At 37.3% G+C, this 20,287-nt stretch overlaps 1 long non-coding RNA gene across 1 annotated transcript in view; it reads left to right on the top strand.

Moving 5' to 3' along the window:
* The first annotated feature begins 5,620 nt into the window (after window positions 1–5,620).
* The window catches only part of LOC141378328 (uncharacterized), a 33,749-nt gene continuing 19,082 nt past the window's right edge, over window positions 5,621–20,287 (top strand). Inside the window, exon 1 of the long non-coding RNA XR_015512269.1 lies at window positions 5,621–5,677. This is a non-coding gene — a long non-coding RNA (uncharacterized LOC141378328). The remainder of the gene's footprint in view (window positions 5,678–20,287) is intronic.

Genomic DNA, 20,287 nt, shown 5'->3' with positions numbered 1-20,287 from the left:
TTTTTGAACTTAAATGGAACTTAAATCTGAGATTGTTGTGAAGGACAGATCTATCGATCCTCGAAATCATGATCAGCAATGCAACGATTGGCTGACGGCAGAGCAGCGTAATGACATCATCTGATTAATATTCAATTATCCATGTGAGCAAAATTACATACAATTAGCAGTAAACGGTTCGTTAAATATATGACATGCAATAACTCCACATTTGTTGAGAGCTGCAGGCTTTACACTTTCATGTGTCAAGAGTATTCATCATGTGTTTCAATGCATATCAATGTATTTAGTTCTACATTTAGAAAAGATTTTCTTTGTAGCCGTTTTTTTTAATCGGTGTAACTGGATGTTCACAAAAGCATTTTGATATTGGTAAAGGCGTCTGCAACTTTTGTGAAGCATAATCACTGGCATATTAACTGTCAAAACATGTTTATGACTGCATTAATGTATTATTTCTTTTTTTTTTAAAGTCACATATTCTGCATTTCTATTATACACAAATTGTACTAAAGCGATCTAAAAAGTTCATATCAATAACTTTTCTCTTTGCACCACCATGGGGCAGTCTTAGTACTTTCATTTCGAGGGTGCAGATTGCATAAGTTTTATTAATATATATATAACTTTATTTATTCCATTCATAACTGTAACTTTATATATATATATATATATATATATATATATATATATATATATATATATATATATATATATAGTTAAAAAATATTTACTATTTTCCCAAGTGTATATAACTACTACTGTAAGAAAATATCAGAACTCGGTACATACTTTCTGTATTATCTTTGCTTGAACTGAGCCGATTTAATCCTGTTTATATGAATTGAACCTGCACCCGATCAGGTTTGAGCTAGCAGAACTGTTGCTATGACAACAACTCTCAGATCAGCTTTGAAGAACGAAACGATCCTCGATCTTGTCAAATCGTCAATATCCAAATCCAGCTAACTGAGTAATCCACGTACGAAAAACGAACCCCTGATATGTGGACTTTGGGGGTTTTATGATGTGGTCACATGTTGATTGGTCAGTTTGAATGTCTCAGTATTTGGGCTTTAGTCACATGGTCAAGAAAGATACAAAATAGGTGGTAAACTCAGGCCCTGTCTCTCTTTTCCTGCCCTCGTCTTTTCCTTGCCTGTCTTTTCCGGCTCTGCTCCTCTCCTCCTCTGGAGTCTATCTTCTCTGACTCTACTGCAATCCGGCTAACTTCTGGGCCTGCTCTCTTTGTCTCTCTCTCCCTCCCCCTGTGTCTCTCCATCTACCTCTGGTAACTTTAATTTTACATTTAAGCTGGGTACAGTTTATATCATATGTTTTATCATTTCATATTTTATCATTCTATACAGTTATTTTGTCATTAATTCAGTTGTAACCATAGAGAATTATTGTCATTAAATCATCTCATTTTCAAGTATTTGTGAATTACTTTTGATTTAACATCAACATTTAATTGTTCCATATTGCAATACAATACAATCACATAATATCAACGCTCTCCCACATTTATAGCTATTAATACTGCCCTTATTTCCGTTTTTGGTATGAGATTGCAGAAGAATGGTTTGACTAGAAATGTACAGTTTTTCACTATTATGCTGATTACTTTTTAGTCGCTCGGCAAAACTACAGTTCGAACCGCTGAGGTTAAAACCCATTCTTACACAAGTAATCATTACCATATGACACATTTGAATATTTACTGCTAAATCAGTATTTAAAAAGCTCATACATTTTGTAGTAGTTAGTTCCAATTTTCTAATACACTTTAATACATTTTTAAAAATATGTATTTAACTTAAATTTATTCTATTTTATGCTATATTTATTGTAAAATTCCCTTTTGGCATGCTGTTTGCAACGTGCCTTGATATAAAACTGTAATTTTAAGGCTGTTTTTCGATGGAGCCATCGAGTAGCACATTAGGACCTGTGATCTTTGTTACACTTGCTCTGAGCACTCAAAATCAAGGTTGACAAAAAGTGATTGATGGCTTAATCGGCTCCCCGGGACAACCGGTGCCAGGGTTCAATATAAGCATTGTTACTCCATATAAACACTGGAGGCAACACTGAAATTATGATTTGACTGTTTTGACCATATTTAGGCTTATCTTATAGATTATGTATTTTCTTTTAATAGAGCTAAAGTTGCCTAACCTGTCACAAATACTTATGCAATCATTACCATATGCATACCTGTCAACTCTCCTGTTTTTCCCGGGATTCTCACGTATTTTACAGTTCTATCCCGCTATCATCCCGTCAAGGTATTTTCCTGCATTTCTCCCATATTTTCAGTCTTTCTTTGAAGGGTGGCAAATATTAAATATTTTCACACACTAAAAACTGACCAACCCTGATCCAGTTACCATGACCATTTATGTGAAGCTGCTTTGACACAATCTACATTGTAAAAGTGCTATACAAATAAAACTGAATTGAATTGAATTGAATTAAATAGCCGAGCCTCCCTATACGCAACCCATACCGCCGAACCACCAGGGGCTGTCCCTTGCTCCTAAATGTGAGTCTGTTCTCTGCTTTCGCTTTGTTTAGGCATAAAAACACTTTGAAATAAATATAAAAAATGGCGCGATTCCCTTTCCTTTTCATTACAGGGGCTGTCTCCCGTTCATATGTGATCTTCAAAACAGTCATATAGCAGTGCATGACTGTCAGCTGACGCATTCCATATTGATAAACAGACGCTGTTTCCCAAACAAATTCTATACACGCGATTTGAAGTGCAGCAAAAGTCTGTGTTTTGTGTGCGTGTTTAAACAATAGACTGTAAAATATATGGACGTAGTGTCCGTGACGTCACCCATAGGTTTCTAAAGAGCGCAAAAGAAGCCACAAGTAGGCGCGGCCAACCGTCACCATTTTGTTCACACGTCATCACACCCACGGCGAGATACCAAACAAGGGCAAAGAGGCGGAGAGTGAGCGGAGCTACAGACACCTGCTAGCATTTAGCTTGGACCTGGTTCAGACACATTTTACTTTGGGAGAACGCTTAATACTTTATCACCTGTGACTTGCTTGTATTCTGACCACTTGTGCTTGGTTGTACACTATATCAATAAAGCGTTTAGACTTTTAAAAATACTGTAGTAATACATTGAGCCACTAAACATTGTTCTTATGCTGTTTTTCAACAGGAGGAAAACGCAAATTACTTCCAAACACTTCAGATATAGTCTGTGTTAGTTAATGCAAGACTATTGATGAAATCCAGCATAACACTATGACAACGCTTCAAATGACTGTTCTAGAGCCTACAGCTAATCAATTTGTCGGATTCTGGAGTGCATTACAGCTCTAAGTATAAATATAAACGATAAATGATCTTAAATAAAACAAATACATGTATAGAGATGGTATATAAGTGTATAACTTTACTCACATGGGAAACGGAGGCAGCGTGAATGGTTTGTGAACACAATTAAGTGCACTCAGCATGCCATGCCATCTAATAATTGTAGGAAACAAGTCCAAAAGGCAGTTGACTGTGTAAAGCCACATAAATCAACACAGAAATACGATAAATATGCAGAGTTCAGTGGCTAATCTGCAGGATTCAGCTGAGGTGACGTGACAGTGACCAACGAGACCTAGCTGTCACTCAAGTGGCCACGACCTTAATTATGCAAACTTAATATAACTTAATATAAAGGAAACGGATGAGTTATAAAAAAAATGTACTCCCCTCACAGTTGTCATGAAGGGTAATATTAGCTGTATGAACCAAAATCTTTTTTGTACCAGGCTGTAAACACCTTTTTTTCTGCTGTAAAGTTGGCCATTCCAACAGTGGGCTCAATTGAAATTTGCTCTTTTGGAGCCAGGAGCGGCCAGAACTAGCGAAATTTCCGATAAATTGCAGTTTTAGTACTTCCGTATTGGCTTCCTGAAGGAGAGCGGGAGGTTGCTGCTTGGTTTAAACAGACATATACACAAAATTAATAAAAATAACCTCTAAAGATGTTTATCTTGGTGTTTTTTTTTTTTCAAACACAAATAATTTCATCCTAAATGAGAATAAAAAATTAGGAGAGCAGTCGAATGCTTTCATTATAATGTTAGATGTAGATGTAAGGGAATCCCTTATTGTGGTGGGCATATCCCTTATTTTCACATCCCAATGTTGACAGGTATGCATATGACACATTTGAATATTCACTGCTAAATTAGTTTCAAAACCTCATCAATTTTGTAGCAGCTTGTTCAATATATACACTTTAATACATTGAAAAAAAAATTATTTTATATTTGTTCTATTCTATGCTGTAATGTATCATAAAATTCACTTTTGGCATGCCGTTTGCAATGTGCGATGATCTAAAATGTCCTGATCATAATTTCAAGGCCGTTTTGGGACACCGCCATCGAGTAGCACATTAGGACCTGTGATTTTGTCACATCTGCGCTGAGCACTCAAAATCAAGGTTGACAAAAAGTGATTGATGGCTTGATCGGCTCCCCGGGACAACTGGTGCCAGGGTTCAATATAAGCAAGACTTTTGGAAGGCACGAGGTGGAATAAAACGGCTCTCAGAGGTTTTTGTGGCATTGACATAGAGTTGAAGGACCATAAACCCGCTGTAATGTATGGAGCACTCTCTATTGTTTGACTGATAGTGATGGCGGACAGTCATTTCCACTGCTCTGCAGGCGTCCAGCTGCCGGTGTGAATCCTGCGCTGGCGTATCTGGGGTTTTATAGCCCGCCGCATGTGTATGATTAGTGTTACTGCAGTCTGGACAACAGCATATGAATAATGGAGAGGTCACATGCGGTCAAAGCATCCAATTCCTTCTGTGAGCGCTGCTGTCAGATCTGCTGAGCTTTGTTTTCAGATGAGGCCGAACATTAGGTTTCAAGACGACCCGCTGTTTTAAATGACCTTTCCAGTATGAAAAGTCATATGGCATCGTGTCCGACTGTATGAAAAAAAGTTCCTGTCGCGGTGTGAGTCATTTTTAAAGGGGAAAAGCATTGTATGCGTGTGCGTGTATTGGAGTGTTTTGCAACCTTGATTTTTCAACACTGAAGATTCACTAAAGCCACAAGCCTTATTTTTTCATTGCGTAATGAAAAAAGAAAATAGTCTTGTAATGGATTTCTTTAGGAACTGAATGTTATTCATACAAAGAAAACCAGCAATGCGTTTAATAATATATAACATACAGTACCTCAAGTTTAATAAGTGCAGCATCTGCACGATCTTTGACATTACAGGAATAAATGGGCTTATATGATGTAATGGCTTTGCAATCAAAAAAATGTCATTATAATAGAAGTCAAATGAGCATAAACAGCCCCTGACATAATGAAAGGGTAGTCAATTTAAACAATACACGAGTTAAATGTATAAATAAACCTTTTTTTTGCATTGACAAGGCTGCAAAATTCACTAATTTTTGCCCCTTTTACAAAATGAGCAACATTGGCAGTGCCAGTAGTTCATGTTAAGCATCACAGTGTTTAATTCTACAAAAATATTTAAGTCCATGCACAGAAAAGCACTGATGCAAAAAATTGTTGTAATCCGTCTCCTTTTTCACCATGTTTTATGAATGTTTCTTCCCTACATACAGGCATATGAAAAAGGATCTTTGGAAAGCCACATGAGGAATTGTCTGCCGTCTGAGTGAGTTTGATTCATGCATTCATAATCGTTGGTCTCGTTCATGATGTGATGTATTTTGCACGGCTGCAGTTTCTATTGAAACATTTTCTGCTGTAGAATATTAGGTTTTAGATGTGAGAGAACAGATTCAGTGGAGAATGAGATCTTATTTTTACTGACAGTGCACCTCATTTTTGGTCCGATATCAAAAGCTGTGGTCAGTTCTTTTGCCTCAGTGCAACATTCACAAAACTACATTGCATTAAGCAAGGGGAAATGTATATTCAACTAGTCAAATATCTAAATGCAACTTTGATTAAACTCCGCTATTGATAATAGTTTTTAAAACAGATGGATTCAATTGATTAACAACCTCAGAGCTCACAATAGATAAGTCTTTTATTTAAAAAAATCAATTTCCTTATTATTTGGTTCAAATTTTGCACTTAATAACCTATATGCATTCAAGTGGTGATAACACATGAACACATGAAGATAGAATAAAATGCATTATTTTTTTAAGTGCAGAGGCTTTGTTCATCTTTAAAAGAAAAATAAAGTAAATAAATCTTAATTTTTATTTCTATGTAAAATGTCATAATGTTTGGCAACTATATATATATATATATATATATATATATATATATATATATATATATATATATATACATATATATATATATATATATATATATATACATATATATATATATATATATATATATATATATATATATATATATATATATATATATATATACGTATATATATATATATATATATATATATATATATATATATATATATATATATATATATATACGTATATATATATATATATATATATATATATATATATATATATATATATATATATATATATATAATAGATAAATAAATAAATACTTGTTGCAGGAAAAGAGTTAAACATGATTTTAAAAAAATATTTGATTGATGCAAATAGATGATTACCAATTAAAAAATCACAACAGCGTTGTCTTTTTAATATTTTTGTTAAAAATGTTGCATTTGATAAAACCTATCTGCATTCAGGTTGGGTTAAAACATGAACACATGAATCTACAGTAGAGTAATTGATTATTGGTTCTTTAATTTTTATATAATGTCATATATTCCAAACAGAAAATATTCTACGGCTTGTTAATATTTGGGGTAAAACCATCAAAAATGGTGCAGGTTGCTGGCAATTAAAAAAATAAAAATAAATAAAATAAAATAAATGAAAAAAAAAAAACTGGTAGGGAAAGAGTAAAAAATCAATTTCCCACTTAAATTGTTTTTTAAAATTTTGTTGAAAATGTTGCATCTGGTGATAAAACAAAGACAAAGATGGAATGAAGCATTTCTGGCGTAAAAGAAGAGGCTTCATTATTATTTTTTTTGTTATATTATATGTCATGTATTCAAAGTAGTAAATAGTACATATATATTCATGTCTGATTCCAATCAAGTCTGAACAGTACATATATATTCGAGTCCGATTCTGATCGAGTCTGAACAGTGCATATATATTTACGTCTGATTCCGATCGAGTCTAAAAAGTACATATATATTCACATCCGATACAGATCGAGTCTGAACAGTACATATATATTCACGTCCGATACCGATCGGGTCTGAACAGTACATATATATTCACGTCCGATACCGATCAAGTCTGAACAGTACATATATATTCACTTCCGATACCGATTGAGTCTGAACAGTACATATATATATTCACGTCCGATACCGATCAAGTCTGAACAGTACATATATATTCACTTCCGATACCGATTGAGTCTGAACAGTACATATATATTCACGTCCGATAACGATCAAGTCTGAACAGTACATATATATTCACTTCCGATACCGATTGAGTCTGAACAGTACATATATATACACGTCCGATACCGATCGAGTCTGAACAGTACATGCATATTCACGTCCGATTCTGATCGAGTCTGAACAGTAGATATATATTCACTTCCGATACCGATCGAGTCTGAACAGTACATATATATTCACATCCGATACCGATTGAGTCTGAACAGTACATATATATTCACTTCCGATACCGATTGAGTCTGAACAGTACATATATATTCACGTCCGATACCGATCGAGTCTGAACAGTACATGCATATTCACGTCCGATTCTGATCGAGTCTGAACAGTAGATATATATTTACTTCAGATACCGATTGAGTCTGAACAGTACATATATATTCACATCCGATACCGATCGAGTCTGAACAGTACATATATATTCACTTCCGATACCGATTGAGTCTAAACAGTACATATATATTCACGTCCGATACCGATCGAGTCTGAACAGTACATATATATTCACTTCCGATACCGATCGAGTCTGAACAGTACATGCATATTCACGTCTGATTCCGATCGAGTCTGAACAGTACATATATATTCAAGTCCGATACCGATCGAGTCTGAACAGTACATATATATTCAAGTCCGATACCGATAGAGTCTGAACAGTACATATATATTCAAGTCCGATACCGATAGAGTCTGAACAGTACATATATATTCAAGTCCGATACCGATCGAGTCTGAACAGTACATGCATATTCACGTCCGATTCTGATTGAGTCTGAACAGTACATATATATATTCACTTCCGATACAGATTGAGTCTGAACAGTACATATATATTCATGTCCGATTCCGATCCAGTCTGAAACTGCGTAATAATTGGGCCCGGTTTCCAATAACGTGATCAGATCTGGAAATTCCTAAATAATAATAATTAAAAAAAAAAAAAAACTGGCAGGGAAATTTTTTTTTTTTTTCTGATTTCAAACAGATGGGTTCAACTGATTGACAACCTTGTACATCTCAATAGGTCTGTCTGTCCTTGTATATAAAATACAAATCTATTTCCCGATGGAGAAAATAAATCTAAGTCTTGCTTCCAGAACCCTACTGTTGCTTTATAAAGTAAGTGGCAGTATACTTGATTCCAGCATACAGCAATGTGTGTAAAGCTATGATGACTAACCTTGGATATTTCCCACAACTTCTTACCAAAGTGAAGCTGCGTGTGTTAAAAGTTTGCGCAAGTGTTTGTAGGCTAAGGATGAGCGCTCCTCCTGAATGTGGCTTATCGTGATGCAGACAAGCGTTTTGAATGCCAGACATGAAAGGAGATGAGCTACCCAGATAAACTCTAAAGTCTGAGCTCTGGGCCCGACGTGCATGGCAAGATATGTTTCTCCATAACCCGCAGAGATATTTGCAGTAAAAATGAATAAGTCGTCGGAGCAGGACGTTTAATCTCTCCATTAAAATCTTTATCGTTGAATCACTATCGTTCCATCGGTTGCGCATACGAGCCGGGAATATAATCGTTTCTTTCCCTGGCATTAGCACAGAGAAAGCTAGATCTGGATCTGCGGACCTACTTGGCTGAGAGTTGATGAAGACGATTAACTCCTCCATCGTTCACAGAGTTAATTGAAACTGAACTCTGTCATGTTTTGGATTCAGAAGAGGTGTTGAAGGTAGTTGCGAAGCTGTTATTTATTTTAATAATTCATCCGTCTGTCTTGTTTTGCGCTCAGACTTTTTAGCCGAGAGCCACGAGACCGCTTCGGCTACAGCCGTTTTGCGGTTTTAGATGGAGAAGTGGAAAAGATTTTAATTGGGCACACGCACGAGTAAAAGATTGTCAGTTTCATTTAAACTTTTAATTTGCTTGTCAAACCAAATGCTCAAACGATTAAACGTAATCCCTCCTGTCAGCTGGATGCTAATTTTGAGAGAATTCATGACGGGTTATGTTGTTTTTTTTTGTAACATTTCTTCCTCTTCTCTTTTTTTGTTCTTGCTTTGTTCATGTGAAAGTGAAATCTCAGAAAGCTCTTCATCTTTCAGTGCTGTAGTCACTGTTCATATCACGAAGCATCACACTATCCTTGATCTTTGTAGTAAGGGTTCATTGTATTACTAAAACGCTTATTTTAACTGAAACCCACTGTCATATCAAGGAGAGACTTTTTTAAGCAAAGCTGCAAGGGCTTGTTACTGCACATTTTATAATGTCAGACTGACATGCATCATACTGGGTATGTTAAAAATTCGTTATAGTTACTAGTTACATCTCACAATTATTAACTGAATTACCTCATTATAGGTGATGCGGTGGTGCAGTAGGTAGTGCTGTCGCCTCGCAACAAGATTGTCGATGGTTTAAGCCTCGGTTGGCTGCTCCGGTTTCCCCACAGTCCAAAGACATGTGGTACAGGTGAATTGGATAGGCTAAAATTGTCCGTAATGTATGAGTGTGAATGTGTATGGATGTTACCCGGAGATGGGTTGCAGCTGGAAGGGCATCTGCTGCGTAAAACAGGTGCTAGATAAGTTGGCCGTTCATTCCACTGTGGCGACCCTGGATTATTAAAGGGACTAAATCGAAAAGAAAATGAATGAATGAATGAATGAATGAATGAATAAATGAATGAATGAATGAATGAATACATCATCATAGAAGTGACAGATTACCAGGGAAAGTAACTATTGGGTTACTTAAAAAAAAAAAAAAACTGGTCCCACTTTATATTAAGTGGCCTTAACTAATATGTACTCACACAAGAACTAATAGTTTGTTACAATGTACTTATTGTGTAAATACATGTATTTACTGTGTACTTATGCTTGATTAAATACCTGTATGTAATTACATCTGTAATTAACTTCTGTAATTACACTTGTAAATACACTGTTGACCATCCCTTACACCTTAACCCACCCTTAAACCTACCCATTCAACCAAACCTGTCCCTAACCCAACCTCTATCCCAACTCAAGAGCACCACAAGTGCTCTCAAATACTTTATGAACACAGAAAGTACATTGTATTTATTTTTTGATGTAAGTACATAGTAGTTAAGGACACTTAATATAAAGTGGGACCAAAAAACTTGTTAACCAAAATTTACAAACTGTATATCGAGTGAAATTTAATAACTAAATGAAATAAATTACAATTATAAAACATTCTACACTATTCTAAACTACATCAATGTTGCTGTGGGATAATGTGAAAGAGGTCTATCAATTTTTTTCCCATTATTGATGTTTCCATTATTGATGTTCACTACTAGTTTAGAAAATCACACAAAAACTCCTTATATAAGTAATTTTACACTGAAATAAATGACAGAACAATGAATGAATAAACAAACAAAATAACAAACAAATAAATAAAAATAATTTAATAAACAATTAATAAATAAAAATTAAAATAAATAAATTAAAACAATTGTTTGTCTAATGTTTGTCTAATGTAAATCCAAGCAACATATTAGCTAAGTATTTCGCTTTATTCGCAAATTATTTTTAAGTTTGTATTTTTTTATTTTTTATTTTTTTACAAAGTATGAAGCTGATCGATCCAGTTCTTGTCACTTGTCTCACGGTGCACTTGCGGTGTTCTTTCAAATAGGTGCACCTGGAAATTGTGCGTCGTGCCGCTCACGCACCTCATGCACATCGCTCCTAATATCTAAATATGCACACTCCCAATATGCACGCAAGCCGCGCACCTCCATAAGTCAAAAATTTACTTGTGCATGCAAAAGATGGAATATGGGAATGGCTCTAAGTGAAATCATGTGTTAATCAAAGTTAATCAAGTGTGTGTGTGGGTATTAGCTTCGGTGTCCAAGCTCGGAATTTAAAAGTAGCGCACTCGGTGCTGCTGAGAAGCCTTTACGATTAATAAACCGTGACTAATTAAATTGAGGTTAGTTGTGAAATAATGGTGAGCACTTTTTTAGACACTCAAATCGCTTTACACATTGGGGGGCATCTCCTCATCCACCACCAGTGTGCAACATCAACCTGGATGACGTGACAGCAGCCATATTGCGCCAGACCGTACACCACACACCAGCTGATTGGTGGAGAGGAGACAGAGTGATTAAGCCAATTATATGGGGAAGGTTAGGAGGCCATGACACACAGATGCCAGTGGGCAGATTTGGCTAGGATGCCAGGGTTAAACCCCTACTATTTTTCGAAGGACATCCTGGGATTTTTAAGGAGGAGAAATTTGGGACCTTGGTTTAACGTCTCATCCGAAAGACGGCGCTCACTGTGCAGTATAGAGTCCTTGTGACTATACTGGGGCAGTATGACCCACACAGACCGCAGGCTGCCTTTAGATTGAAATAGAAACGCTTTGTTTTTAATTACTATATGTTTAGAGTACTTCTGTTCTTACTGTTGATAAACAGTAAGTCGTGTCAATCTTAAACCCTTTTACCAAATCATTTGTTCTTGTAATGGCAAATCATTCATTGAGTCCTTATTATAATATGCTGATCTTATGCTCGAGAAACATTTATTATATCACTGATCTTATATTATCAATGTGCTGCTTCGTTTTTTTTTTTTTTGTTGCAAAAATCCTTGATGAATAGAGCATTTAAAAGAACAGCATTCATTTGAAATTGATGGAAAGCTGCTGCATCTTTCAAGAAGTTTTTCTCTCCTTTTTGATAAATTTAATGCATCTTTGCTTGATAAAAGTAATTTAATTTATTATTAAATAGCTGTGAATAAACATTTGACCTATTTTCTCACTTGAAATCCATTCAAAAAAGCACACACACACACACACACACACACACACACACACACACACACACACACACACACACACACACACACACACACACACACACACACACACACAGACACACACAAACATTTCTTCAAGTATTTTTAGTATCTTATAACCAGTGACAGGTTTGTTTGTAGGCGTTCACAAGCGTAAAATGTACTTTCTGAGTCTGCCATATCTTTGATATCACCGCTTGTGACAGTCCCTAGTATGCTGTTGTGGTGCCATCAGTGCAATTTACACTGTCTGGCTCTGGAGTAAAGACACATTCTTGTGCACTGTAAAACCTAATAGTAAAAAACACTAAATGAAATTCGTTTAACTCATCATATTTTTAATAGTTACTTTGACTTAAAGGTGCTGTAGGTGATCTGCCAGAATGCTAGCATTAGCATAATAACTAATTTTACATCCCTCCCCTGCCATCCAAAGCCACACCTCCTTAAGTCATAGCCGATTAGATGTAACACTAGATCATGTCAATGAGTTGTTGACAGGCCAGCGGGTGCAGGAATTAGGGAAGTGTGGGGCACAAAGTAACGTGGAGTTAAATGTAACACAGAGTTTTAAGGTATTTGCTCAGGGTTAATCGTGACATGCTTCTGTGTGTTTTTTTTTTTTTACCACAATGTCGGCAGATGTCTTCCTGCTAATTATTGAAAATGTTTGGAGAAATTTGGATGCGAGAAACAGGAGAAACCATTTTTGCAGCATAAAAGTATTTTTAATATAGTCAATATTTTTTTTATTTAAAAATATCTGTTAAGTAAAGGTTTATTTATATAGCACCTTTTCCAGACACAAAGTGCTTTACAATAATAAAAAACAAGTAAAAGAACGCATATCAATAAAAGAAAACATTAAAACAAGTAAAAAATCTAATTACAGAAACACTAATACTATTCATTAAAGGCAAAAAGATGCGTCTATTAACTGTTTAAAAAAAATAAATAAATCAACTGATCCCAGACTTCTCAGTGCTATCGGGAGAGAGTTCCAGTTCAAGTCACGGTCACCTTTAATCTTTAGATGATTTCTGGGAATGGCTAACAGGTTTTTGCCAGAACCACTCAGAGACCGGCTACATGAGTGACTGGGTAAAAGATCTTTAAGGCCCATGAAACCCGGTTGTTTCAGCAGGGTGTTTTCACACCTCTACTTTGGAAAAAGTCAGGAAAGTGGACGTATTCAGCTCTTTTTAGGGGAGAGTATCAGAGGAGCAAAAGAGGGATTTTATGGGAGTGTCGATTTGGGCACCCGCTGAGTTTCAGAGTCAAAACACACACACACACACACATACACACACACACAGGGGAGAAAGTGACTGTGTTTACTTGGACATCAGTAATTGAATTATTTGCCAAATAATTAAATGGTGGACTTTAACTGCAATTCAATTCAATTCAGCTTTATTTGTATAGCGCTTTTACAATGTAGATTGTGTCAAAGCAGCTTCACATAAATGGTCATAGTAACTGGAACAGTGTGGTTCAGTTTTTAGTGTTTAAGTTCAGTTCAGTTTAGCTCAGTTCAGTGTGATTTAAAATCATCACTGAGAGTCCAAACACTGAAGAGCAAATTCATCGATGCGTAGCTCTACCAATCCTGAGCCATGCAAGCCAGTGGCGACAGCGGAGAGGGAAAAAAAACTTCACCTGATAGAAGAGTGAAGAAAAAACACCTTGAGAGAAACCAGACTCAGTTGGGCACGACCATTTTAATTTCTCCGCTGGCCAAAAGTCTTGTGCAGAGCTTCAGTTATCGCGGTGGAGGCTGGAAGCTGGCATCAGCGAAGACTTGTCTGTCCCTGGAGCGTCGCTGGAATCCGACTCATGTTCTCCACTCCCCATGACCATCAGCGCAGCAGCAGCTCAGGATATGGCCTGGTCCCAGATATGGAAACCTTGGGATCATCTCGTTGCTGGTCTTGAATCCAATCAGTGACTCCGCAACTGCAGTTTGGCTCTTTCATTCAGGAATTTCATTCATGCCCCTCGTGACAAATGAGATATTTGATTCGAGGAGCTGCTCTGAGCGTATATTTTTCATGCAGTGTTTGATACCGCACGGCGAATGAGAGAAAAAAAACCTCCGCATTTCATGCCATGTAATCCAAACGTGAGTCCAGCTGCACTCTCATAGAGGGAACATGAAAACAAAACCTTCACTGCAGCAAATTATAAAAGCAACACTGCATGGTTATTTTGCCAACACAACGTGGCGTCTCTCTGCCGTCTAAACACTGTATATTAATGAATATTAATGAAGTTGCACAATAGAGCACGCTAATTGGTTTGAATCAAGCCTTACTCATGCATTAATGCAGCACACTCAGAGACGTAGTACAGTACTCCCAGGTACAGACGTCCAGTCTACATGCTGGAATACACGCATAGATCTCATAGCCGTGACGCAGCTTCAAAAATTAGTTTCAAACCGGAAGAACGAATTTGCTCGAAATAACACAAAAACAACCAATTTTCACTTTTTAGTGAGATATAGGTGTCCTAATAGTGTTTTTAGCAGTGTGGGACACATATACGACTGTCAACAGCTCAAAAATGTGTTTTGGTGTTTCGTGACCCTTTAAATATATAGGGGTGCTTGACCATGCAAAGCTCTATATGTAATGACCAGAATCTTAAAATGTACTCTAAAACTAATAGGAAGCCAGTGAAGTGCCTTAAGCACAGGTGTAATGTGTGACCTCCTACTGGTGTTAGTTAAAAGCCTCGCTGCTGCATTCTGCACAACTTGCAATCGATCCATAGAAGGCTTGTTCAGACAAGTGAACAGAACATTACAATAATCCGATCGTGAAGTGATAAAGGCATAAACAAGCTTCTCCATCTCTGTCTTTGACACAATATCTCTGATTTTTGCGAAGTTCCTCAACTGAAAAAAGCATGTACGGACAACAGACTTAACATGGCTATTAAAACACAGATCTCGATCAAAGATGACACCAAGATTTCTAATATCACTGCAATTTGAAGATGACAAGCCCCTCCAAAACTTGCCTGATCATTGGGGTGATGCTGTCTGGAGCAAAAGTCAACATTTCTGTTTTATCAAGGTTCAGTTGCAGAAAATTGTCTGCCATCTATTTGCTAATGGAGACTATACAATCCTGCAGGAGAGAACGTTAGGCCCCTTCCAATTTTTTGCTCATATGTGACACAGATCGGATCTGTTCTATGACCGTGTAAACACACAAAAAAAACGCATGCATTCGGATATTCAGAGATCGGTTTCAGGCCTCCTTCATATGTGGAAATAAATCAGATATAGATCGGATATGTGACAATGCGTCATGTAAACATCCAGATCGGATTTATTGAAGCATTTTGTTCTGCACATCATTAAACTTGCGACAATGTGGTGCTTCTCTGCGGTTTAATGACAGAAAGTAGAGCGTGTGTGGAGATGCCGACGTGGTAAACAACATCAGAGGAAACACAGAGGAAGAAAGTGGTCAGTCGCCACAATTTGCTCCCACCAGACCTGAGACCTCTCTCGTACCCATACATTCCTCTGAATGGTGGAGGACATCATACAGCACATAAACCATAAGTGCAAACTCCGATGACAGCCCTTTCACACCTCCGCCTCAATCATTTTAAAAATGGGGCGAACTTCGGGTTGTAACTTTTGCTTTTTGTCGCTATTAATACACACACTGTGGGCTACACATAGAACAACCTTGTTCTCTCCAACACCAGTGCACAGCACTGCGCACAGGCAAAAGCTACATCTTCAAATACACACACACATACACACACCAGGGCCATACCATTACATAAACTGCGTAGGGTTAAATCTGGACTGAACCATTCACTGCTTTTACTACACTTCGCATATTTCGCAAAGCTAAAAACAAGACAATTTCTTCCATCGTGGCTAGTCCCAGATAGCAGGTAGTAATCGGCCCGAGCTGGGCTGCCCTTCGACGTCTCTGGCTCCGACTCTGCATCTGCGAGTGTTATCCGGGCCGAGTATGGCCCGCAGCTCGCTTGCGCACATGCGTCTGTGATGATTCCTGTTAACCATATTTGGCTCGAGTCTGTGTAGAGTCCGGGCCGCTTCTGGCAAGGACTCGGCTTGTTTAACTGATGACAACCGATTAAATTCTTATTTTTTCTAGTAATTTGTGAGCTCCACGTTTAATGACAATTTGAGAAAATATCCATGGTACAACAGCAACAAAATAATAAGAATATTTTGTGTGGATTGTTAGACGCAGACAAAACAATATTCTAAATGTATTATACATATTATCACGGCACAGAATCCGCCTTTATGCATGCGCGAAATTGTATGGCAAGTGTAAACACATGAATTGCATATGGGTCACAATTAAAACAACGTGTAAACAGACAGGCAAACAAATCAGATATAGGCAACAAATCGCAATTGGGCATCAAGACCTGACAGTGTAGACGGGGCCTTAGTCTAGCCTGTCAGGGATAAACGAAAAATATAACTGTACATCATCTGCACAGGAATAGTAAGACATAACTTTAAAACTACTAATAATCTTGCTGAGAGGGTGCATATATAAATTAAAAAGAAGAGGGCCTAGGACAGAAACTTGAGACACACCACAGGACAGAGGAACAGAGTATGAACCTAAAATCTTATATTGCTATGATTACGGTCTTAAAGGCTAAAAGATGAAACCATTTTGAAAAAAACACAGTGACTGCTAGCCAGTTTTTAGAAAAACATGACACAGCAGGGTTAGTTGTAACAGGGGGTTACAATTAAGCCACACACTGTTGGACACCAACTAAATATTTTTTATTTTTTATTTTGTGTGTCATGTTGGGAACTTTTTAAATAAAAATGTTTTTTAATAGAAAATATATTATATTATACTATATATGTTATACTCGTACGAATTTGTCTGCTAAAAATTAGCCGCTAAACTGACAAAAAGGTTGTGGTTAGGGGTTAGGGTTTGGTGCCACACCTCCTTTTTAAAAGCGTATCCCGACTGAACTCGTACGAATTCGTCTGAATTAGCTGCTCAACTGACAAAACGTTTACTTGTGAGATCAGACTGGTATGTCTGCTTGTCCCCACCATAAAAAACTTCTGCAGACATGGCGTGATGTTCTGAACGTTTATAATATTTTTTTTTTTTTTGTGGCTGATAGACGCAAGTGGCTCTGTGTTTTGGTTTTGGCTTTGCCTTCATGGTCATAACCTAGTAGCTACAACTGTGCACAAAAACAGCAGCCTGATAAAGTAAGTGTACTGGGGTCTAGAAGGAAAAAAGACTGTAAACGCAAACCAGAAGGTGGCAAGTGGGGACAATCAAATTTGGGTTTGGTACAGGCAATTGAACCAAGTGTGAAAGCACCCTAAATCATTAATAGGGAAACTATTTGATGTTTGTAAGCTAGAAATCAAAGAATTCTGATTGTGTTCACGTCCTGAGCTTGCAGCTTTGCCAAAACTGATTCCCTCTTTCTTTGACTACAGGTTTGCTTCATTGCTTTTGGCTTTGCGTGTCTTTAAATATTTCATTCAAAGGCAAACATGCTGTAAGAAAGTCCTAAATAGCCAAACCAAAGCAATCTTGGCAATCAGTTTTTGCGCGGAAGCATGTTGGTTTTGTGTCAGATGGCTGAATTGTGTTGAATAAATTATATTCATTCTGCAAACACACACAACCAGTGCGAGATCTTCTCTTGAGCTCTTGACAAAGTGTAGTGTCAGAGCTACTAGAGAAGACAAGGGTAGAGTAAACAGATAAACAAGTGCAAGCGGCTTCGTCAGGCAGAGCTGTCAACACACACAAAACACAAAGTCGCATCAAAGACAATGAGCTCGTAAGTGTGCGCCGTGATTTCCCAAAAGATGACGCGGCTTTCTCATCTTATAAGCCTTCAATTGAACGGGAATCTAAAAATGAGATGGTCACAGCATGAGAGGACAACTTCAAAGCGTGTTGGCTAATGCATTTTAATTTGAAAACAAACACACTTTTCTGCGCGTTACAGTCTATTCATTGCACCCAGTTTGATTGTTTTTGTTTTACTCGCTGACTGTATGAAACCAATTGATTTATTTGTGTTTTTTGTTTAACCCGTGTTTGCAACCCACCAAATCTTATGGCCCTATCATATACACGGCGCAATAAGGCCCAAGACGTTTATGGTGTGATTTGTTGCTATTTTCAGACCAGTGCAACAGTTATTTTTCACGTTTTGTTTAAAGGGTCACGAAACACCAAAACACATTTTTTGAGCTGTTGACAGTCGTATATGTGTCTCACACTGCTAAAAACACTATTAGGACACCTATATTTCACTAAAAAGTGTAAATTGGTTGTTTTTGCGTTATTTCAAGCAAATTTGTACTTCCTGTTTGAAACGAATTTTTGAAGCTGCGTCACGGCCATGACATAATAGCATGTATTCCAGCGTGCAGACTGGGCGTCTGTGCCTGAGTGAGTCTTATTACGTCTTACAGTGTGATGCATTAATGCATGAGTAAGGCTTGGGTCAAACCAATGAGCGCGCTCTATTGTGCAACTTCATTAATATTCATTATTGTCACCGTGTTTACACCACAAAGACGCCACGTTGTGTTGGCAAAACAAGCGTGAAGTGTTGCTTTTATAGTTTGCTGCTGTTAAGTTTCGTTTTCATTTTCTCTCTGTGAGAGCTTATCTGGATCACGTGTGGATTAACAATGTACGCGACGCGCGACAACAATAACTTACGTGTCTAAGGAGGATTATTGTTTACCTGAGAGCTGTTCTCATCTGCAAACGCTGAAATCTGGATTTGCTTGTAGTCTTCTCTTCATAAAGACGCGGCTCTAGTTGCTGGTGATAGTTCTGTCTCTACAGATTTGGTAAGTGAGCGACCAGTGCTCTTTGTTTATTCAGTTTGTTCGTATCGAATTAAGTTAACTGTGCAGAAATGTTAGCACCGCATTTTGTGACCGGAATAACACTTTCTGACACTACCTGCCGTGTGCATCTAAGTTTCCGGGAAATGCAGAGTTTTTTTTTTTCTCATTCGCCGTGCGGTATCAAACATTGCATGAAAAATACACGCTTGCAGCAGTTCCTCGAATCAAATATCTCGTTTGTCGCGAGAGGCATGAATGAATTCCCTGAATCAAAGAGCCAAACTGCAGTTAAAGTCCAACATTTAATAATTTGGCAAATAATTCGACTACAGATGTCCATGTAGGTTAAACACCATCACTTTCTCCTGTATGTGTGTGTGTGTGTATTTTGACTCTGAAACTCGCGCGTGCACAAATAGACCCTCCCACACCATCTCACTTTAGTTCCTCCGACACTCCCCCCTAAATAGAGCTGGACACGCCCACTTTTCTGACTTTTTCCAAAGTAGAGGTGTGAAAACACCCTGCTGAAACGAGGGGGTTTCATGGCCCTTTAAGAGCGAATCCATTTGCGACACTGTGGACTCATGGGTGTGCTGGTCTATAAAAGAGGTGTGTTAAAGTGTCATAACACCCCCCACTTTCGGTTCAGGTCTACCTCAGAATTTTTTCAAAAGATGCATCATAATGGACAATTTTTATTTCATGACTTTAATTTTATCCGTGTTACCATGCATTTACCGTGTTACTGTGTGAATGACACCGAGAAGCCTCTATACACTGATACACTTTTTCTGCTTGTGGGAAAAGTTGTTTGTGATGAGCATTGCTTCATTATGTAACTTTCTCATCACCACCTGGATATGGCTGTGTTAACGTGTCTATCTGTGTAACAAAAGATTTGTAGATGTTAGTAATTCAAAATACGGACATATTACATCTATAAATTAATAAAATACGCTAGTTTACTGTAAAAATGAGAAATTACTTTTACGGTTTGTACTGTATTTTTAACGGTAAAATACTGGCAACCACAGCTGACGGTTTTTTTTTTTACCGTAAATTTTTGCAGATTTATTTTGTTACATTGCATTACATTACAAACC

This window comes from Danio rerio, chromosome 16 (genome assembly GCF_052040795.2).
Source record: "Danio rerio strain M-AB ecotype USA chromosome 16, GRCz13ab, whole genome shotgun sequence".
Taxonomy (NCBI): Eukaryota; Metazoa; Chordata; class Actinopteri; order Cypriniformes; family Danionidae; genus Danio; species Danio rerio.
This window is presented reverse-complemented; position numbering and strand designations above follow the sequence as displayed.